The 22,349-nt window shown below is 47.8% G+C and overlaps 2 long non-coding RNA genes across 3 annotated transcripts; both read left to right on the top strand.

Annotated features, from left to right (window-relative positions):
* Positions 1 to 935: 935 nt before the first annotated feature.
* Positions 936 to 21,189, top strand: LOC121133658. 2 transcript variants are annotated; one of them, XR_005870607.1, is made up of 3 exons: positions 936 to 1,184; positions 15,798 to 16,034; positions 19,103 to 21,189. It is a non-coding gene; the product is annotated as an uncharacterized LOC121133658 (long non-coding RNA). The 2 variants fall into 2 exon arrangements; XR_005870608.1 differs by lacking the exon at positions 936 to 1,184 and adding an exon at positions 13,734 to 14,411.
* LOC121133657 lies at positions 7,006 to 11,454 on the top strand. Its single transcript, XR_005870606.1, has 2 exons — positions 7,006 to 7,046; positions 8,230 to 11,454. It is a non-coding gene; the product is annotated as an uncharacterized LOC121133657 (long non-coding RNA).
* Positions 21,190 to 22,349: the final 1,160 nt, after the last annotated feature.

Here is a 22,349-nt window from a genome sequence, read left to right as displayed (position 1 = left end):
CCTTCCCTACCAGATTCCCCAGAGGATTCCGCTGGTGGGTTCTCTCTATCCATCCGCTGGTCCCATGGCCTTACTTCTCTGACAGATCTAAGAAGAGCTGCTGATTTGTATTTGTTCAAGTTTTTATTTACTGTGCGCACAAAGTGACAATTTCTAAGTTCTTTACGTGCCAGATTGAAAGCACCAGTGTTTCTTTTTTTAAAAAAATATGTCTTACTTTAGGAATTTTATTGGTCATTCCAGCTTCAAGGAAGCAAGTCTCTCAAAACTGTTCAAAATTACCAAGAGCGGGGTTGCTCAGTGGTACAGAACCTGAACAAACCTGCCTGCTACACACAAGGCCCTGGGTTCAGCCCCTGAAATACATAATAAAAATGACAATGCTGGGAGCTATACTTAGGAAAGTTATATAATTTAACATTATTGTTAGTAGGTAGGCTTAGTGGTTCTTAGCTATAATCCCAACACTTGGGAGGCAGAAGCAGAGGAGACATGACATGGGTTTTAGGTCAACATATACAAGGTGATACCCTGTTTCAAAAGACATATTTTAATACAACATTAAATGGCTTTTCCTGCAATGGATGTGTGTTGGTTGGAATGAGAAATGTCCCCCATAGTCTTGGGCATTTAGTCCCAAATTGGTGGCTCTATATGAGGAGATTCAGTTGACATCATCTTTCTGAAGGAAGGAAGGGAGGGAGGGAGGAAGGGGGGAGGGAGGGAGGAAGAAGGAAGGAAGGAAGGAAGGGAGGGAGGGAGGAAGGGGGAGGGAGGGAGGGAGGGAGGAAGGGGGAGGAAGGGGGAGGGAGGGAGGGAGGAAGGAAGAAGGAAGGAAGGAAGGGAGGGAGGGAGGGAGGAAGAAGGAAGGAAGGAAGGAAGGGAGGGAGGGAGGGAGGGAGGAAGGAAGGAAGAAGGAAGGAAGGAAGGAAGGAAGGATGTGAGTGGGGGCAGGCTTTGAGATTAAAAGTCTCTGTACTGCTTCCACTCAGTTGCTGTGGGACAATCTTTGTACACTGTAAACATGTGTTTCTCTCATTTTTTTAAAAAACAAAACAGAAGCTGATTGACCAATAGCTGGGCAGGATTTCCGGGCGGAGAGAATGCTGGGAAGAAGGAGGAGTCTGAGGCGTTGCAGCATGGCCATTAACCTTGGTTTGTGTTGATACAGCTGGCCAGACACGGTATGCCTTCTAACTACTCCCTCCAGTGTGACTGGAAAAGAACACTTCTCAGGGCAGCAGTAACGGGACACATTGTGGGATAGAGCCACATAGTTTAACGACAGTTTGATGGGTAAGGTTGCCTCTGTGGAGCTCTGGGGTTGTCATTTGCAATAAAGAGATGTATAATGCTGAAGAAAAGTAGCCTCAGCTCTGTGAGGGATCTGAGTCGGCTTTTGTTTCTTCGAGTTTATTTGCTGGGGTTTGTTTTAGTGGTTCTCTACCTGCCACCTGGCCATCTTTAATATTTAATGTCTGTCTTTTCATACAGCCACATTAAGTCAAATACTAGAAACAGTATTTTTTTTTCTCCCTCCAGCTGCTAGCTAACATCCAGGGCTTCTTGCCACAAGCTTAGTGATTTAGATCCTTTGATGTGAAATCCTAAATTTATGCCTGATTGTATTTCATGGGCTGCTAATGACTTGGTGTGGTTTTTAAGATTGTCCTAAAATAGATGGAGTAAATTCTTAGATTTATAAGAATTAATATTGTTGCCGGGCGGTGGTGGCGCACGCCTTTAATCCCAGCACTCGGGAGGCAGAGGCAGGCGGATCTCTGTGAGTTCGAGACTAGCCTGGTCTACAGAGTGAGTTCCAGGACAGCCTCCAAAACAATACAGAGAAACCCTGTCTCGAAAAACCAAAAAAAAAAAAAAAAAAAGAATTAATATTGTTAAAATGTTTATACTGCCCAGAGTGATCTAGATTCAATGTTATTTATTTCAAAGTCTGGGGGTGGTTTTTTTTTTTTACAGAAATAAAAAAATTTGTATGGTCCACATTGGAACCTTTATCTTAACCAGATGGAGAAAAGAACTTGAAATGAATTAGACAGTAAAACTTCCAGAAAAACCCTTGATATTAGTCTTAACAATGAGTTTTAAATACAGAGAATACATGCAAAGAAATGGGAGAAATTTTATTTCAAAGTTATATCTGATCAATGTTAATATTTTAGTTTATTTTCCTGTTGGTGGTGCACATGCGTACAGGCAGGCAGGCAAAAATTAAAAAAAATGCTCATGCACATGAAAAATAAATGAACCTTAAGAAGGAAAATAATTCCAAAAACTTCCCAGAACAAAGCTAGTATCTTGCTTTTGGGATGTCCCCGTGGCTAGTTGGAAGGGACAGGAGAGTTGGGAGGTCCCTATTAGGGCCTTTTAAAAGAAGGAAGAAGAAAGTGACATTATGCCGGGCACTGGTGGCGCACGCCTTTAATCCCAGCGCTCCGGAGGCAGAGGCAGGCAGATCTCTGTGAGTTCGAGGCCAGCCTGGTCTACAGAGCGGGTTCCAGGACAGGCTCCAAAACAACACAGAGAAACCCTGTCTTGAAAAACAAAACAAAGTGACATTATAGGAGTGCCCTAAAACATCAGATAGTGCGTGAAAGCAAAACAGGTCTGTGTACAGTCACACTGTGCTGTCTGAAGGACTAGGGTTGGGTCCCTCGCATTGCGGTTGGGGTGAGTGGCGGAGGGTTCCCACCGTTCTGAGTTCAGTCAATAATTATGGAGTCCTAACGTGTTGTATGTGGAAAGGCACTGTGTCTGTGTCTGGGTCCTAAATAAACCCAGTAGGCAGGAAAAAATGAGCGGTATTTCCTATTAGACATCTCTGGAGAAGCATATGTCTTGATCACATTTCACCAGGTTTGTCAGATGAAACCTCACAGCACACAGCTATACGCTGTTGTGCCGGGCAGCAAACATTGAAGGACACATTCCTTGGCTTCTCTCCCGGTCAAACTGGTTTGACTATAGCTGAAGTGTTGGCAGCTATATTCAGCAGGAAAAATAGCAATTTGAGACCTTTGCTAACTACCATGAGCCTGGGGAAGCTGTATTTAGGGAGGAAACCCAAGTTATCTTGGATCTTAGTCATGACTAGGAGGACTGCCTTCATCAATTTGCCCAGCATCTGATTCCCTGCAAAAGCATTTTGCAAAAAAGCCTGTCTCTTTGTTTTCCTAAAGTTGGTTTGCAGACACGCCGTCTCCGGGGAGGATGGAAACTCTCGTGTTGGGGAGCTGACTCCTCCCTTCTGCTCGTTCCCATGCTTTTGGTGCTAAGTGTGTGGTGATTTGAGTAAGAACAGCTCCCACAGGCTCATGTGTCTGGATGCTTGGTGCCCAGTGGCAGAACTGTTTGGGAAGGATTAGGAGGTGTGGCCTTGTTGTCGGAGCTGTGGCCTTGTTGTCGGAGATGTGTCACGGGGGGGGGGCTTTGAGGTTTGAAAAGGTTCATCCGGTTCCTACTACCTCTCTGCCTCCAAATATAGGAACAAGATGTGAGCTCCCAGCTGTTCCTGCTGCCACACCTTTGATCCACCATCATGGGCTCTAAGCCTCTGAAAATATAAGCCCAATTAATCATTTCCTTTTACAAGTTGTTTTGGACATGGTGGGGTTTTGTTTGGTCTGGTGTTTTGAGACAGGGTTTCTCTGTTTAGCCCTGACAATCCTGGAACTCGCTCTGTAGACCGGGCTGACCTCGAACTCACAGAGATCCTCCTGCCTCTGCCTCCCGAGTGCTGGGATTAAAGGTGTGCGCCACCAACGCCCTGCTTGGTCTCGGTGTTCCATCCTGCTTAGCGTCACAATTTGCATACATGGTCTTTGTTGTGGTTTAGCACATCTGGGATTGAATCTTGGCTCAGCCATTTGCTGATTCTGATTTGAGCTTCCGTTTGTAAACATACAAATAAAGGATAGAATCGTGCTTAGCTTTGATGTGGCGATTGTGCGGGAGAGGGCCTGCGTCAGCCCTTTTCACAAGGCCTGACGCTTAGAGCGTTCCTGAAGTTTCCATCAGTTTGGAGATGGAACTTTACGCTCTGCTCTTTCATTATGTAGAGCATGCGTGAAAAGAATCAAAAGACAACGTGGGCCCGTCTGCTGCGGCAGTGTCCTCAAGTCACCTCCCGGCTACGGCAGGTCCTGGTTCTCTTTCCCCTCGGTGCTCCAGCAATCCTCTATCAGAATTAGAGCTACGGGTGTCCTGTGGATAACGTTAGGACTCAGGCGTCATGCCGGCCCGCCCCTGTCACCTGGCAGAGTGCACTCGGGCAGTGCCCTGGTCAGCCCAGGGTCCTATGGCTGCGACGTGACTGTGTAGTCTTTAAGAGGCTACGTGTCCCCTTCAGCTCTTTCCCACTGTCTTTCTGGAGGGGCGGGCAAGTCTTTTCCTGTCTCTTCTCTCCCCTTCCCTTCCCTCCCCTCCCCTCCCCTTTCTCTCTCTCCCCCCGCTTCCTTTCCTTTCTCCATTCACTTTCCCCCAATAAATCTTCTGTCCCATATAAGTTCTGCCTGCTGGCGTGTTTGCCCCCCCCCCCCGTCGTGGGGTCCCCAGCTCTCCCTCCTCTCGCCGTACTCCTAACAGAAAGTCCATTGAGACGCAGGCGCAAAGCTTATGTGTTGGCCCTCAATGTAAGCTCTCCAAGCGTGTGCCAAGCCCCTCTGACTTTGGCAATCAAGTATGACTATTTGGGGGCGGGGGGGCTGCGGTCCTCTGTCTGGACATTACGCCGGACTCTCACGTGGTCCTGAGCAGAGCACAGAATTCCCCAGGAGCAGTGACTGGAAAGACGCAGAGGTACCAAGATTCGGGCAAAGCACCAACCGCCGGAAGCCAGTTCCCTTCTCACTTTGCTGTTCAGAGGTGGGAAAGAAGATCGGAGAAAGCTGGGCTGCAGGGAGGAGGGCTCAGCAGTTGCGAGCACTGGCCCCTCCCAGAGGACCCGGGTTCAGTTCCCAGCGCCCATCTGCAACTCTGGTTCTAGGCTGCCTGATGCCCTCCTCTGACACCCACAAACAGCAAGAAAGCCCATGGTGCATAGATAAACAGGTGGACCAAACACCCACACACATAAAATAATGTAAATTAAAATATTAAAAAATTAAATGTTTTTCCAAAAGAAAAAAGATCAGAAAAAGTTATTCACTTCTAACATGTGGGGGGGGGGCGCCTTTAATCCCAGCCCTCGGGAGGCAGAGGCAGGCGGATCTCTGTGAGTTCGAGGCCAGTCTGGTCTACAGAGCTAGTTCCAGGACAGCCTCCAAAACCATACAGAGAAACCCTGTCTGGAAAAACAGAACAAAACAAAAAGTCTTGGCAAATGATTGCACTAAAGATAACTCCCCAAACATGATGAATAATGCTGTTGGTCCTGGGTTTTTTGTTTGTTTGTTTATTTGTTTTAGCTGACTATAAAGAGCACCTATCAGTGCTAACTAAGTATCCTGGGAAAAACCCATGGCCTTGCCTGGCTTTGGTGAAGGGCCTGACAAACCTCTGACCGTGTGGAGCTGAATGCTGGAGAATTGCTATTGTTGGATGACATTTAGAATCCGACATTCCTTTTATGCTTACCCTGACACGTTATCTACTGAAATGCTGCACATTTAATAACATAGTTGAGCAATGGAAACACAGTTTCCTTCCCCTGGTGAGAGACCTACTTCATTCGGAGGCGTGCCGCATCATTAACAGCGTCAACCATGATCAGCGCACCCTCAACACAGTTCCAAGGGTGGATCTGTCCTGTGAGATTTCTAAGATTTCCTCTAAGCAGCTGCCAACATGCAGTTGTCATCGACATTGTCTGTGGAAGAGATAAGTGTCCGGAGCATGGCTCTCCGGGCTCAGAACAGACTGGGAGAGATGGCTAGGTTTTGCACGAAACGTTATGTTTCATAATGCGTTAGGTCTCTATAACATATTAGAACCACACTGCAAACACATCTGCAAACATTTCCACATCTCTTATGTCCCAGCTTGATGAGGGAAAGTTAAGCATAAACACACAACGCAATGTGTTATGACTGAAGTCTCTTAGCATGTCATCACGGTGTCATCAAAAACGCGAGCCAGGCGGCAAACAGTAAGCAAAGCTCCTGTTACCCTGCCAGGTCCTACAAACACTTGACACCGCCATGAACTCCCATGGCTTATGATAACTGAGTAAACCTTCAACGTTACGGCTGTGACACTGAGATTGTGAAGGCTGATGGCTCAGCAGCTAAGAGAACTTCCTGCTAAGAGAACTTCCTGCAGAGAACTTCCTGCTAAGAGAACTTCCTGCTAAGAGAACTTCCTGCTAAGAGAACTTCCTGCTAAGAGAACTTCCTGCTAAGAGAACTTCCTGCTAAGAGAACTTCCTGCTAAGAGAACTTCCTGCTAAGAGAACTTCCTGCAGAGAACTTCCTGCTAAGAGAACTTCCTGCTAAGAGAACTTCCTGCTCTTGCAGAGAGGCCCCAAGTTTGGTTGCCAGTCCCGGGTGGCTGTGAGGGGACTGGCTATGTCAACTTGACACAAACTACAGTCATCAGAGAGGAGGGATGTCTGCTGAGAAAATGCCTCCACGAGATTGAGCCGTAGGCAAGTCTGTAGGGCAATTTCTTAATTAGTGATTGATGGCAGAGGACCGGTTCCTGGTGGGTGGGGCCATCCCTGGGCTGGTGGTCCTGGGTTCTATGGGGAAGCAGGCTGAGCAAGCCCTGGGAGCGAGCCAGTCAGCAGCTCCCCTCCACGGCCTCTGTGTCAGCTCCCGCTCCAGGCTCCCGCCCTGTGTGAGCTCCTGTCCTGACTTCCTCCAGTGATGAACACAGATGTGGAAGCGTGAACCAAACGAGCTGTTCCCTTCACAGATGTCTTTGGTCGTTGTTGGGGGAAGTCCTGTGCATTTGTCAATAAAGTACTGTTGAGCCAATAGAAAACCTAGATAGGAGGGACTAGGAGTCGAGGAGGATTCTGGGAAGGAGAAACACAAGAGAGTCAACATGTAACGCCATGGGGGTAGGAAGCCTGGAACTATTCTCTGGTAAGAAACATACTTAGATTAACAATTATGGGGTAATTACTTAAGTCCGAGCTAGCCAGTAAGAAACAAGCAAGGCCAACAGCTTCATAATTAATACAGCCTCCTGTGTGTTTATTTGGGACTGATGCCGATCTGGAACCAGGCTGGCGGAGGGGCTTCACTCAAGGAAAAGGCTTCCTATTACAGGTCGTGGTGTTTTCATCACAGAAATATAAACCTTCCATCCTTACCCATCCCCCCATTGATTTGTGGATCCAGTCTCACGGATTATTGCTTCTCTATTTAACCCTTTCCCTAAGCCTTTCCATCTGTCTATATAGCTTTGTTTTTCCATCCTTATTGCAGTATGGGTGGCTGGTTCCAGACGGCTAGCAAAGCAGGAAAACTCCTGTCCTGGGAACAGCTCTACTAACGACAAACGGGAAATGTAGAGTCAAGACCCCCAGCTTCCTTGTTCCTCTAGCATCTGCTCTGGCAGGTTCTACCCAGCTTCAAGAAATCCCCAAAGCCCGGCGGTGGTGGTGCACGCCTTTAATCCCAGCACTCGGGACGCAGAGGCAGGCGGATCTCTGGGTTCAAGAGCTAGTATCAGGACACCCAGAGCTGTTACACGGAGAAACCCTGTCTCAAAAGATCAGAAAAACGAAACAAAGCAGAACTCCCCGTGATCTAAGCCCTTAGTTGCCTGATCGTTGTACTCTGTGCTGGCTAATTTATAAGTAACATTCATGATATAATACCCAAAAGGGGAAAATGAAAAATTGAATATATGTGGCGTGCTTATATACACATTTATACATACCCAGCAAGAGAAATATGGGAAGAAATACACCAAAAAAACCCAAACTTTAATAGCAGTTACTTCTCGGTGTTGAGATTTAAAGGGAAATATTATTCCTGACAATTGGCCTTATTTTTCAATATAAAGCTGTTACTTTTTTATTCATTTGTTTATTGTGTGTGTGTGTGTTATGGAACACACACGGGGGTCAGAGGGCAGATTAGGGAGTCAGTTCTTCAACCACACAGGTACCAGGATTGACCCCAAGATGTCAGACTTATCGGCAAATGCCTTTAGAAACATGATAGCCCCGTGTTTCTAAAATCAGAATAAAACATTTTGAGTTGCTCCTAAGTCTGATGATGATCTTGCCTTTACCTTTCTTCCGTCACTCGGAATCAGAAGCCCTGGGACACTGTCCTCAGCAGAAGCTACTCCAAGTTCTCAGCCTCTCCCTGCACCTTGTGAATGAGAAAGCAGGGCTGGAACCCAGCAACCCGTGTTTTAAGAAGCCCCCTCAGGCAACTTGGGAAGCACACCCACTGATAACGTTCACACACCTGGAAAGCCACAGCAACATTCCATAGATCGGACCCACAAGATTGCACTGTTGCAGGGTTAGCGGAGTGACTGGACGGATCTCCTGCGTCGAGAGACAGCTGGCCGCACTTGTCCTGGTCTGAATTCATTAGCGGGGGCATTGGGTCTAGGTTTTGTGACTGTCGTGTTTGTTTTCAGGGGATTGACACTTTATGTTGAAACCTATGGTCCATTTAAGAGACAGACAACTGCCTTGATCTGAGTCAAGCCCAGCACTTCATCAGGACCATGTGACACAGTGACATTTCACAGGACTGAAGAGTGCGAGCTTGGGTTTCTTTGGTCCCGCCTCTACTTGCTGGCGGCTGCATTCCCGCAAACGTATCCTTCCGCGGTAGATCTCTCTTTCCCTGTCTACAAAAATGGTACATGTCAGCGCTCTTTGGAGAAGATCACCACCCATTGAGTTTAAGAAGCCCCTTCCTTAGTCCCCCCATGGAGTTTTTGTTTATCACAATGCATTATACTTAGGTAGATCTGCTGATCCACAAGCTCTTACAGGCTGACTACCTGGTCACACCTGCTTCATGGCACAGGGCTGACAGACAGCTCAGAATTCTCTTTGAATGAATGAATGGATGAGCAAACTCTATAGTTCATGAATCATGTTCGCTTAGCACCAAATGTTTTACACAGCAAAACCTAATATAAGAAATGCACCCCAGGAGCATTGCCTGCCTTAGCTGAATGTGCAGAGAATAAATAGTACAGTGTGTTGTTCTGCCTCTCACGAAGCTCGTCCTAATTTCATCAATTTTTCAGCAGCTTCCAGCAGATGGCACCAATAAATACTGCCTTGGGACTGAACTGGAAACTGGTTGGTATTTTCGTTCAACGTGAACTTAAATGTCAAACTGGATAAACCTTCCTTAGTTCGGCTAATAATAATAATAACAACGACTGGCATTTATTTGGCACTCTCCCACCTACAAATGCTTTTAAATCCCCGCCTTGGTTTTGCCTCAGATTCTACCAGCTTTAAAAAGCTTTTGCGCACCTTGGACCTCTGTTGACGCATCACATGGTCGCAATAGCAGTATAATTTATGTTAATCGCAACGCCATATTTTATTTAGTAATAACACCGGTCTTTCAAAGACCAACTGCTCTATGGATAATTTAGGCGTGACCCTTTCTGTAAAAACAGCAGAGCACTGGTGATCTCAGTAACTCGTGCTCTTATTAAACAGTCCTGATTCCTTCTGTTTGCATGTTGCTCTGTAGATACAGGGCCCTTGCACAGGCACAGCGTCCTCTGGTCTTAGAATAATCTTAAGACGTGGGCCAGCCGGGCCGTGGTGGCACATGCCTTTAGTCCCGGAACTTGGAAGGCAGAGCCAGGGGGATCTCTGTGAGTTCGAGGCCAGCCTGGTCTACAGAGTGAGTTCCAGGACAGGCTCCACATCTACAGAGAAACCCTGTCTTGGAAAAAAACAACAAACAAACAAAATAGATGTGGGCCAAACAAGTATTATGATATTGACAAAGAAAAAGTGTTTTCCCTCTCTCCCACTCCACTCCTCATGCCTGCTCCTTGATCTTATCATTTCCTCCTTGGGGTAACTGGCTCAAGGTGTGCTCTTTTTCTTTTAACGGTATGTGTATAGGTGTTTCACCTGCATGTATGCATGTATGTGCACCACATGTGAGCTGGTGCCTGCAGACACCAGGAGATGGCATCGGATCCCACACAACCGTAATTATAGATGTTGGTGAGCCACCACGTGGGTGCTGGGAATTGAACCTGGGACCTCTGGAAGAGCAGCCAGTGTTCTTAACCACGAAATCGTCTCTCCATTCCTCAAGGACTGGCTCTTTAACAACACTCCCAGACAAATTTCTTGGTCTGGACTGAATTTGGAAACCTGGACAGATAGGTCTGGTTCGTGTTGGAAAGCCTGGAGTGCCTGAAGCTGGGTTCAACAGAAACCGGTCGGGTTTTAGGGCTAGAACTGGGGTTTGTGGGGAGACCTCAGGTGTCTCATTGGGTTAGACAATAAACAAAAACTGATCTGGGCTCAATGGGTGGGTCAGGTTGCCAAAGGACAAGGATTCAAGGGTTCATCAGATCTACATTGAGGTTAGGCTGTGAAGGAGGGCGTAACCACGGGAGGTGCGGAGGATCAGTGTGTGGCGGGAGAGTACATATGACCTTTGGGGAGTTGTGGTGCCCACTTGTTTAGAACTGTGCTGATGTTTTGTTTATGGTCTAACAAATAAAGCCTGCCTGAGGGTCAGAGTGCATAGTGAACCACACGTGTCAGCCACAGAGGCCAGACAGAGGTAGGCAGAAGAGAAGATTATGAGGCGGGATGAGACAGGAATGCACTCCCTCTCTTTTCAGTCCGAAGATTCCATGGAGGTGAGAACTCTCTAGCGGCTGGCAACTTTGCTTCTCTGATCTTCAGCTTGAACCCCGACATCTGTCTCCGGGATTTTGCTATTCATGCTACGCTGGTCAGGATGAAAAGAACGTGTCTTCAGAATAAATGGTTTGCAAGGAAGATAAGTCGGCCCTTAAAGGATGGGTGGTTGGAAACCATTTACGTCTGTGTGTGGTGAAACCTCCAGAGAATGAGTTAGTCTTCAAAACATTGGTAACCATGGAAACCCTTGGAGGCTCTCACTGTAAATTCATGGAGGCATCCAGAAAGCCTTGCATTTTGCGGGTTTTAGTGACTTTGGCTTGATCAATGTACTGAAGCAATATGCTGGATGTTTTATTGTGTTTGCTGTGTTTAAGGTCCGGCCCACAGCCTGTGAGTGCTAGACAGACACTCTGTCACTAAGCCCCCTGTCCTTAAGCGATATGTTCTGTACTGGTGTCTCCTGACACCCTGTATTCTGTCTGGTGAACACAATCATGATTTAAAATGAATACACTGAATGTAAGTGTGATGGAAATCTTAGTAGAGCTTGTCATAGTCTTGGGTATCCCTTTTAGTAACTTGGGATTCTAAAATTATGTTAGTTGGGGCGGCAGAGACTTAAAAGTGACTTGACACTGTCAATAAATGTACATATTAAAGTTGTCGTGTCCTGAGACTGTAGCTTGGATGGTAAAATACTTAGTAAGAACTGGACTTGAAGCCGGGTGTTGGTGGTGCAAACTTTTAATCCCAGCACTCGGGAGGCAGAGGCAGGTGGATCTCTGTGAGTTCGAGGCCAGCCTGGTCTACATAGTGAGTTCCAGGATAGGCTCCAAAACAATACAGAGAAACCCTGTCTCAGAAAAAAAAAACCAACCAAACAAACAAAAGAACTGGACTTGATAAACATTCACAGAACTCTTAGTCTGTTTGTAAGATGGTCTAAGCCCAACATCAGCAAAGCAGGGATTGGTTAACTACCGGAGAAATGATTTCATGCTAGATTGACCTATTGTGACATGGAGTTTCAGAAACTCCTTCAGGTTGATTCAAGCAAATGAATGCCCTTTGGTGAACAATCTGATGGACAGCACCAAACACCTGAGTTAGAGTCACATGAAAGGAAGTAAGTTCAGGGATAAGTTTGGGTTTATGGAGCTAATGGGCAGTATGCTTTGGGGGTGCTATTTAGTGAAACCCTGCATTTTGTTTTATTTGAAAGATCCTTCTGAGTCATTTGAGCTTCAGTCACTGGTCTCTATTCCACAACTCGTCACGGAGTAGGCAAATGACAGCTTGTGTGGGGAAGTAAGTGTTGGTATACTGCCTGCTCAGAAAGAGTGCCTTGGACCTCATTGGAGGGACTGTGCCAAGTTCTTCTTAATACCCACATTGTGTTAAAGCTTTAAGCCTGCAGCCTTGGGTCCTGTTGGAGACTAAGGTGTAGACAGCACATCAGCTACAGACAGCGTCTTCGGGGGATGCCCCCCAAAACCTCTCATCCTAAAGAGACCCACATACTCTTCTCAATTTTTCTTCGTGTGAACTTTTTCTCTTAACAGGATTGCACCAGTGAGCACACTTCCACGCATTTCTTTAAACGCTGAAAGGGCCCTACTGTGTTGAGAGATTGGAGATAGGCAGGAATGTAGAAAAGGCCCTACTGTGTTGGAAGATTGGAAACAGGCGGGAGTGTAGAGATAAGTAATCCCATGCTCAAACACACCTTTTCTTATTTATTCCCAACACTTGGGGGCTTGTGTATAAAAAGCCTTCCAGTAAGTACATGGTATTTTTACATGGTGAGTATGGCCAGAGGAAATCAGATGTGAAAACTGCCAAGTGTAACATTTTAATTCCTGGTATATAGCCTCGTGGTTGAGAAGTTTCTCCCCAGATAAGATCTCAGTTTTTGAGAAGAATGTAGAAGCCTTGTGCGGTTTCTTGGTTTTACAAGACTAAGACTGTTTGGCAGGGGGCACATGCCCCAGGACATGGCATATACCACGGTGCCCACAGGAAAGTCAGAGGCGAGCTTATAAAAGGTGAAGGGGGTTCTCTTTTTCTCCTTTGTGGGTTCTGGGGATTGAACTCAGGTCGTCAGACTTGTCAGGGGGTGCCTTAACCCACCCACCGAGCCATCCGACTGACCCAAGACTGGGAACCTTACAGCATAGTTATTAAGTTTACATACAAGGGTCAGCTGCAATTATTACAGCTCAGCACAGAATACTGATGATGATTTTGTTTTTAATTAGCAAATAATTTCACAGGTTTACGGCACTTAAAGAATTAGGAGATGTAAGTGGTCTACGGCAAGCTAATTTGATGAGGGACTAACACTGGTTGCTTACATGTGCAGAATTCAATTTCAAAAGACTAATGGTTTATTTCCCCCTCCCTCCTTTCTGTGCTTCCCTTTGCAAATCTGTGACCTTGCAGTGGGGATTGTCTTCTCCTGCTCTGTCTTAACGATGAAAGAGTTTCTTTAGTCTTAAATCAAAATTCAAAAGCGGTGGCTTTGAAACCGACTCCGTGGTGAGAGAGAACTGGCAGATCACTGTTTTCTGGGCTGTGTTTAAATTTCTTAGCATGCCGGGATCTGTGTCTTCATGGGGCTCAGGAGATTTCACTGTGTGTAGCTGAGCTCCCATTTGTAACTCTCCTAGGTAAGATGGCTTGCACTGGGTGGAGGCTCCTGAGAACACAAAGCCGTCACCATGCCCTTCAAGCTTGTCCATTGGCATCTGTGAGAACACACTTTGCTTGTGTTCAGGGGCGGGGCTAGGGAAGCTTACTGTTCCAATCGAGGCGATGAGGTCACGGCCCTGCCACCTGTGGTCATTCTTCGGGAATGTATCAATTGGTTGTGAACTGCCGAGGCATGCGGGGGTGGGGGGGTTGGGGGGGTTGGGGGGGGCAACTTTGCCCAGACAAGCCTTGTCCTGGCAGGAAGCCTCTGCGCTTCCGTCTCCTTCTCCAGTGTGACCTGACAACTCCCCACCGCACTACAAGTTCATCCGCTTTCAGAGAAAGATTAAAAAAAAAAATGCTTTCCTGGTTTTAGCAGAAAGATATTGAATAATATGTGCAAACTTAAACTCTTGAGACTAGGCAGTTCAGCAGGTAAGAGCACTGGCTGCTCTTCCAGAGGACCCAGGCTTGATTCTTGGCACCCACGCGGTGGCTACCATCATCTGTAACTCAGGTTCCAGGGGATCTAACACACTTCTCTGGTGTGATAGTTTCCAGGTTGTCTAAGATGTGACAGTCTCCCGTAATAGTTAGACATATGATGCATAGACATACATGCAATCAAAACATCTTCACGCTAAAAAAAAATAACAACACACAAACCAATAGAAGTAAATGAAAATCGAGTGCTCACGATGCTAGCAGAGTTGGAGGCGTTCTTCTATCAAGAGGCCACCATCGGATGGGAGTCCTGAACCTTATACTCCGCCATGAGCACACCATACCAGAAACACAGATGAACTCGATTTGTGTCTGTCCGCAATGTCAGACTTTGTTGGAGAACAATACATTCACAGGGTTCAGTGGTTTCAACAGAAGACATTTGCCGAACAAGCCTGCCTACGGTTGCCATCTGTCCAAGGTAAATGCAGGTCCTTTCACTGAAACCTTAATTCCTGATATTAACGTTGTTCATACAGCAGAGCTCACAGCACCCGGTAAACATGTCTACACGACTATAATTTGGAGTCAGGGTTGAGAGCGAAGCTGCGGTGTGGAGCTGGGCGGTGTCTGAAGCGCTAAACAGCAGGCTCAGGTCAAGACTGGTGATGGGCAGGCAGCAGAATAGAAAGGGCTGTTTAACAGCGGGGGAGTGAACCAAGCAGAAGCCCCGGGGCCGGCTGGGGACTCCTCTGCTCGTTGGTCTACGATGCATCCACCAGGTATCAGATGTAGGTTGGTGTGGCGCCAAGCCTTCACAGTGTGAGCTATCCGTCACCTGACAGGATCCGGGCAAGCATATTCTTCAGACTGGTGACTCTGATGAGTTCTTGGGCCTGATTTCCCTGATGTGATTTTTCTTTTTTATACACTCGTGTGTCTTCACCTGGATAAATTTATTGGGCAGCCTCCTTTCTACACATTAGGGAGGCCATCTCTCGGTGTAACGGATGGGCGGGGCCTGACGGATGGCGGTGTTTGTGTGGTCCACCCAGGGAATTCAGCTGCCCTTCTTCCTCAACGTGGAGTAGAAAGATGCTCATAAAATGTAATCTCTTAAGACAACCCCGGAAAAACAAGAGCCAGATCCCTGCTTTATGCAGCATGGAGTAGCTTAGAGAGGAGCAGAACCCATTCCCAAAAACCTCCAGGACCACAAACTAAAGTGAATGAGCCCCTTTCTGTACACAGAATTTATAGTAATGAAGACAGATCGTGTGCGCACGCAGTGTGTGATGTGCGTGGTGTGAGATTAACATTTGTGGTGATGTTTTGTTTGTGATCTAACAAATGAAGCTTGCCTGAAGATCGGAGTGCAGAGCTAACAGCCACACTAGACAGTCATAGAGTCAGGAAGTGATGGCCACGCCTTTAATCCCAGCACTCGGAAGACAGACACAGACGGATCTCTGTGAGTTCAAGGCCATCGTGAGCTGCACCAGATCGGTCGGGTCTAAAAGAGAAACAGAGCTCACACAAAGGTGATCTCAGCACTCGGGATCACACGTTTGTACTCCCAGCACAAGAGAGGAATATAAGGCGGGAAGAGACAGGAGCTCAGTGCAGTCTGAGGTTTGGTGGAGACAGATGCAGTCTGGAGATGCAGTCTGAGGACAGGGTTGCCCTTTCGGTCTGAGCATTGGTAGGGGTGAGAACTAGCTAGAGGTTGGCAGCTTTGCTTCTCTGATCTTCAGCTCTAACCCCAATGTCTGTCTCTGGGTTTTTATTATTAATATCAACCAGGATTTGTGTTGCAAATGTTAGTTACATAAGATTGGATTAACAGAACCTACATTTGTTTCACCAGGTCACCAAGGTGGTGGGATTACACAGCAAGTGGCTGACGTCCCCAGACCCCACAGCACCCAGGAAGAGCTCGGTTCATGGACACAGGAGCTGACAGAGCCCAAGGCAAACATTTAGGCCGTGATCTGCATCCATGCTGTGTCTCGTCACGACCTTCAGCTTAAGACGCATCTGTCGGGCACAGAGAGTTTTCAACACAGCGTTTCCTACGGGACGTGGCTTCCCAGCACCATTCAGGGTAAGGCGAGGCCTAGGAATCGCTTAGCAGACAACTATAGGCACTTCTGTGGCACTTCTTCTACACAAGCACGGTGTAGAGAGAGAGGCAGGGCGTTAGACAGAGGGACAGGGTGCAGTTGACTTTACCGAGGGTGGTGGTGGCTTGGGGGCTGACCAGCCTCAATGGAGACAAAGACGCCCTGAGGACATTGTGCCTGCCACAGACACACAGATGCGGGATGGTATAGTTTGCTGGCTGGTTTCTTTTTCTTTTTGTCAGCTTGACAGAAGCTGAAATGATCTGGCAGAGGAGAAGGCCTCCATCCAGACTGTCTGCAGGGCATTTGCTTGATTAATGATTATTGTAGGTGGGCCCAGCCCATGGGAATGGTGCCAACCTTGGGCAGGTGGTGCAAAATCGTATAAGAAAGCAGGCTGGGCAAGCGTTCCTCCCGGCTCCTGCCTTAGATTCTCACCCTGCCTGCCTTCTGAAGAGACCGGAGAGTCCCAGGCTGAACTAAACCCTTTCCTGTCATGGTGTTTATGTCACGGCAACAGAGCCCCTGACTGAGAGTATGTATTGAGTGTTTCCAGATTCTAGATGAAGGGACGGCGGCTTAGACACTGAAAGTGGCCGAGGGGGTTCTGTCTCTTTGTTCTCAGAGGAACATTCCCACCACGCCCCATCTTTTCCCTTGGCAGATTCCTTGTGGTGCTGGCTGGGCTGAGCTGGGTGGGTTTTAGCTGCAGGGAGATAGGCTGGTAGGTAGGGGTCCCAAACAGAGGACCCTAGGCTCCTGCGGCCTCCTGGGCATTTCACCGGAGGTGGGAACCAAGGGATGAAGAAGACCCTTTGCGAGGATGCTCATGGGAGAGACCTGGATGACATCATTAATAAAATGACCGCTGTGAGCCCAAACCCATCCGAACCCCAGACCCTTGGCCTGAGGCTGGGGACTGTGGTAAAGTGACTTTGGAAGGCTAAGGTCCCCAGGGCCCATTCATCTTGCCATCTTTTTGTTAAGAATTTATCTGTCTCAAAAATGAGCCTTGACTCTGCTTGCGAACTAGTAGGAGCCCCCCCCTCCTGCTCTTCCCCTCAAGGGATCTCGAGGCTGTTGTGGAAAGGCCTCTTTTTTTAAGTGAATCAGCGTTCGCTCCCACGGAAGTATTTGCTTTGAATATTCGCACATTCTTGCATCCTTCTTTCTTTTTTGGTTTTTCGAGAAAGGGTTTGTATTGTTTTTGAGCCTGTCCAGGCAAGTCTCCAATCTTCCTTCTTTCTTGAATCCATAGTGGGGGGGGGGTTCTGACGTCACAGTTCTGAGTCCGGCTTTTCTGCTCTTCCGGAGAACAGCACTGTTATTTGATGCTCAGTGCTGGGCAGTTCACTGGTGCCAAGGAACACGGTGAAAACCACAGTGCACACGTTTGTTGTGTTTTGTTTGTTTGTTTTGTTTTGTTTTTATGCTCAAACCCTGTCTCACTCGATGGCTACCAACTGGGGGAAGTGCCCTCCAGTGCCCAAAACCAACTAGAGAACTGTGTCATCTGGGCCACCCTGAGTCGGTGCTCTGCCCGGAGCTGAGTCCTTGTGCCCAAGGGAATCCTGTACTGAGCAAGAAGTGCGTATCTGGAAACCCTGCACATCCTGTGGTCTCCAGGAACGGAGCGCTTAAAGAGAGAACCAGGTTTCTGTACCTTTTCCCTTGAGAGAGGTAACACTCGTGACTTGTGTTTATTGTCACGCGCTAAGAAACAGCGCTAAGTGCTTTTATCGCTAAGTCCTCTGCAAGCCAGGAGGTGCTGTGAGCCCCCCACTGTCTACACAGGCAAGCAGAGAGCTAACACAATGCACACATGTGGCCACAAAGGTAGACGGTGAGGCTCCTTCAAACCCCAGAGTCTAATTCAAGATGCCCTCGGGGCGGCTAGTTTGGCCGGGATAGCCTCAGGCTGCCCAGGCTGGTTTTGAACAATTACTCAAGCAGTCCTCCTGCCTCAGTCTCTAAGCAGCTTTCACTGCAGTCTGGCATTTCATTTCTCCTTGGGGATCCATCTAGTTCCGGCTTCCACCTCCTCTGGGACAGGGGAGTGACTACGATGACCTTAGGTGCCCTCCCCTAGCTTACTAGTTTTACCCTCAGACGACTAACGCCACGGCATGGTGCAGAGGGTTGCTGGGCTCTGTTGCCGAGGAGCATCGAGACAAACGAAGGTGAGGTTCTGCAGGCTGGGACACAGGCCGCCAGACATCCTCCCTGATGAGCCTCAGCCGGCTACAAGTACTGCAAGGGTGACATCATCCAAGGAGCCGTGACGTCACTTGCCTTTCCCCCCAGACAGACGGACAGGCCACGGACCTTTACTGAGCCCAGCAGACAGACCGTGGGCTTCTATAGACGGGCAGACATGAGCTCAAACCCAGTTTTCTCGTCTGTGAAGTGGGGTTGGTGAGCTTACCTGGGGCAGGGCTGTGATGGGCAGAGATAGCGCAGGCAAGGTTGGTACCCAGACGTGCAGAGCGATGCTTATCCTGTGGCAGGCAAGGTTGGTACCCAGACGTGCAGAGCGATGCTTATCCTGTGGCAGGCAAGGTTGGTACCCAGCCATGAAGAGCGATGCTTATCTGTGGCAGGCAAGGTTGGTACCCAGACGTGCAGAGCGATGCTTATCCTGTGGCGGCAGAGGCAGTGTTATCTGCATTTGTTATCTCACTTAATCCTCACAGTACACCCTCAAAAAGATACTGCCACCTCCCCGGAGGGAAGCGAGTCTCAGAAGCTCCCTTACATGTCCCCGGGACACACAGCTGGAGACTTCAAGCTCGGATTTGTCTTCTGCAGGGGAAGCCTGTGATATCTCTGCCCTTACAGGCCCTCTGACAATCTCTCTCTCTGCTCCCCGGGTCACCCAACAGTTGCTTCATCTGTTAGAACATAAGGAAATAGCCTTTGGATAATTGCATAAATTTAAAAAGGCAAACAAAATTCTAACTACCTTGCATTCGCTGGCGCAAACACCTTTCTTCTTGGGGGAGACTGAGGCTTGGTCTTGATGGTCTCACAGTACGGTGTGTTTTCCCAGGACTCGGTTCCTTACCTGAGCTTGCCATGGAGTCTTCAAAGAAGACAGCGAGGGATACACACATTCATGTAAAGAGGTCCCAAGGGCAGAATAAGTTCAAAGAGCAAGTAAATTTGTCGAAAGCATGTGTAAGCCATTATCCAACGTCATCAGTCATGAATGTGGTCCAGCTCTTATCTGTCATGTGGAGTGCAAAATCCTGGTGCAGTTGTTTATCGACAACAAGCGGTTCTCTGTTGTCACTATTTTATCATCTTGCTTTAACATCAAGTGCTCTCAAACACACCACGCTCTCATTTCCTCCAGTCTTCTGCTTCTAATGGCCTACCAGCTCATGTCTCCTGCCTGCCTGCCTGTCTTAGGAACTCATGTAGCTACCGACTTCTGCCAAGCTGCCATGGGGGCCATCTCTTTCCATGACATTTCTTAGACCCCCGAAGCAAGACAGAACATTTACCCGTTTGTTTATTTGCCGTAAAGTCAACTTGCGGTGCCGTATGCAAGAAAAAACATTTAGAGATCCAAGATTTGCACACGGGAAGCTGAGGAGCTTTCAGATGTTCTAAGTGTGCTCGGGAGCAAGAAACCAAGTCTTGGAAATATATGGTGTTTGGGTGTGGTGATAAGAAGAGACAGGAGGAAGGATGGTGTTCATATTGAAGCCTGCAATTACAGCAGTGTGCCTACCCTGGAGACCAGTCCGAGAAGCATGCAATAAAGGGGTATGTTATTAAACTAGCTACCTGCTGGGTAATTGGAGTTCATATATCTGGGAAAATTCTAGAAGCTCATAGAAAACAAGTATCTTAGCATCACCCACCTAAAGTTGAGTGAAGGATGCTGGAATAGGGGAGGGAGCATCAATAGCACCAATGTCCTAGAAATTTGTGTCCTGGAAGGGATGAGAGAAAGTCCTCCAGCCAAGGAAGGCAGGTGGCCCTGTTGGAAGATCCCTGGAGAGCACTTCAAGGGGCAAAGGGGCGTAGATGTAGCAGCCTTCCCTGTGGAACTGTGTTCTCCTGTCCCTGAAGCGAAGTTCACCCCAGAAGGCTGAGCAGTGGCCCCCACACCCAGCTTATAAAAATATCCACGTAGTTTTCTAGAGTGTTGTACCAGTTTCCTAGGGATGTTACTAGGAACGGCTTCACAAAGCACCACAGCCCTGGTGACTTAACTGGCACTGATTTTTCTCAAAACCAGGTCTCTTAATGTCCGAGACTAAGGCATCAGCAGGGTGTTGCCTCTGAGTCCTTCCTCCTTGGTCTACATGTGGGCATCTTCCTCCGGCGTCTCACAGGGGCGTCCTCCCCCCCCCCCGTGTCTGTGCATCCTAATCTCTCCTTTGTAGAAGTGCCAAGGTTACAGTAAATTAGGGCCCACCCAGATGACCTCATTTTGTCTTAGTTGAACATCCATCTCCAAATAAAGCACGAGCTTAGGACTTCAGCAAGAAAGTTTGCAAGGTATACAGTTCAGTCGGTAACACACACAGTTCAAAATGGAGCTGTTGAGTGTATACACTTCCTCTTTTAATAAATTAGCCAAATTGTCACCGGAGAGTCATACAGCATGTAACCACAAAGACATCTCTCTGGCATAAGGGTTATTTGGAGCTAACGTCACTTTAGAAAATGTTCTGAGAGGAAAACTTGGGGTATTTTTCCTCCTGAGAGCTGGAGATAAAGCCCAGGGAAGCTGTCTTCTCTGTATGAATGAAGAAACCTTCTTATCACCAGAAACAGGACTGGGAGAATTCTGGCCAAAGAATCTCACTAAAATAGCCTTTCAACATGAAGCTAGGAGGGGGACCAGTTGTGAAGAAGTCAGCAGGGGTAGGAAAGGAATCCAAGAGGGTGGAGGTGTGAATGAGATCAAAATGCAGTGTATATTTATTGAAATGTTTCAGTATGCTAGAAATTGGAAATAAAGCAGACATGGTCCCTGACTTTGTGGAGCTAATGTAGTAGAACAAACAAAAAACGATACATAGATAAGTAAGTAAATGACTGTAATAATTTCCCATTTCTGGAACATTGAAGATTTTTAATAAAACAGTTATAGCACCTGGAAGTGTTATACATGCATAATTATAGCCTTTGGGTCATACTTGTAATTTACTTCCTCAGAAAATTTCCCCAAATTAGCTACTTCCCAGACTTGTGGAAATGAGAGACAATCAGCCAGGGGCTGGAGAGATGGCTCAGAGGTTAAGAGCACTGGCTGTTCTTCCAGAGGACCTGAGTTCAATTCCCAGCAACCACATGGTGGCTCACAACCACCTCTAATGAGATCTGGCACCCTCTTCTGGCCTGAAGGATACATGCAGACAGAACAATCCATATATAAAAATCTTTAAAAAAAAGAAAGAAAAGAAAAGAAAGCCGAGTATTTGGGGACACAAATTGGAATAGGGGAATTGGAGTAGGGACTTGCAAAGTCATAAGCCTCAGGCGGGTGACAACGCAGAGCTACGATGCGTGACTCACGTGAGTGGCGGGGCCCTCACCGTCTGGAGACACCAGTTTTAGCACACGAAGACATGAGGTCCAGAAAACGTGGGACCAAGGGACTCGGAGCACTAACAGGCCTTCAAAAGAAGATGAAACTTCCCACACCAACTTAAATTAATTCCGCTGAAAGAGTAGATTAAATGAAGCAAAGGCATAATTTCTCGGCCACACTCGGTCAAGCAGTCCAGAGCTCAGGGGAGGCTTCGTGGAATCAGGACCCTGGACGATGGCTTACCTGTTGCTCAGTTTGGCACAGCGTCCGCTCCGAGGCCACCTGACAGCCCAGTGGATGGATGTTGCACACCAGCGTTTACCTCCCTGTCCTAAGAAGAAACGGAGACTCACACGACCGCCTTTACTGGCTGAGAAAGGGAGGGTGGACATGGTGTCTCCGTGAGGGGTGCCTGCCGGAGCCGTGGACGCGGGACCCCAGCGTTTGCACCGCCGGCCGGCTGAACAGACCGCACCGTTCTATTTGATGTCTGCAGAGGAGCCCTCCTTGGGAACACCGCTTAGAGGAACAAATAGCCAGGGGAGGTGTTTCCGCGACACTGGGGAGGAGCCACAAACAGCAGCACGCAGTCAGGCCTGGGTGCAGGTGGCCCTGTGGAGGTGGGCGGCTGGAGGAGCGGGTCCGTGAGACCAGGGCTCCGGCAGCAACCTAGGCAGCCCTCCCCTCCTGCTCCTTATTATGTATATGTTGCACTATGCATATATATTAGACAGTTTTTTCTATA

This window comes from Mesocricetus auratus, unplaced genomic scaffold (genome assembly GCF_017639785.1).
Source record: "Mesocricetus auratus isolate SY011 unplaced genomic scaffold, BCM_Maur_2.0 Super-Scaffold_100023, whole genome shotgun sequence".
Taxonomy (NCBI): Eukaryota; Metazoa; Chordata; class Mammalia; order Rodentia; family Cricetidae; genus Mesocricetus; species Mesocricetus auratus.
Note: the sequence above shows the minus strand (reverse complement) of the source record. Positions and strands in the feature narration are given on the sequence as shown.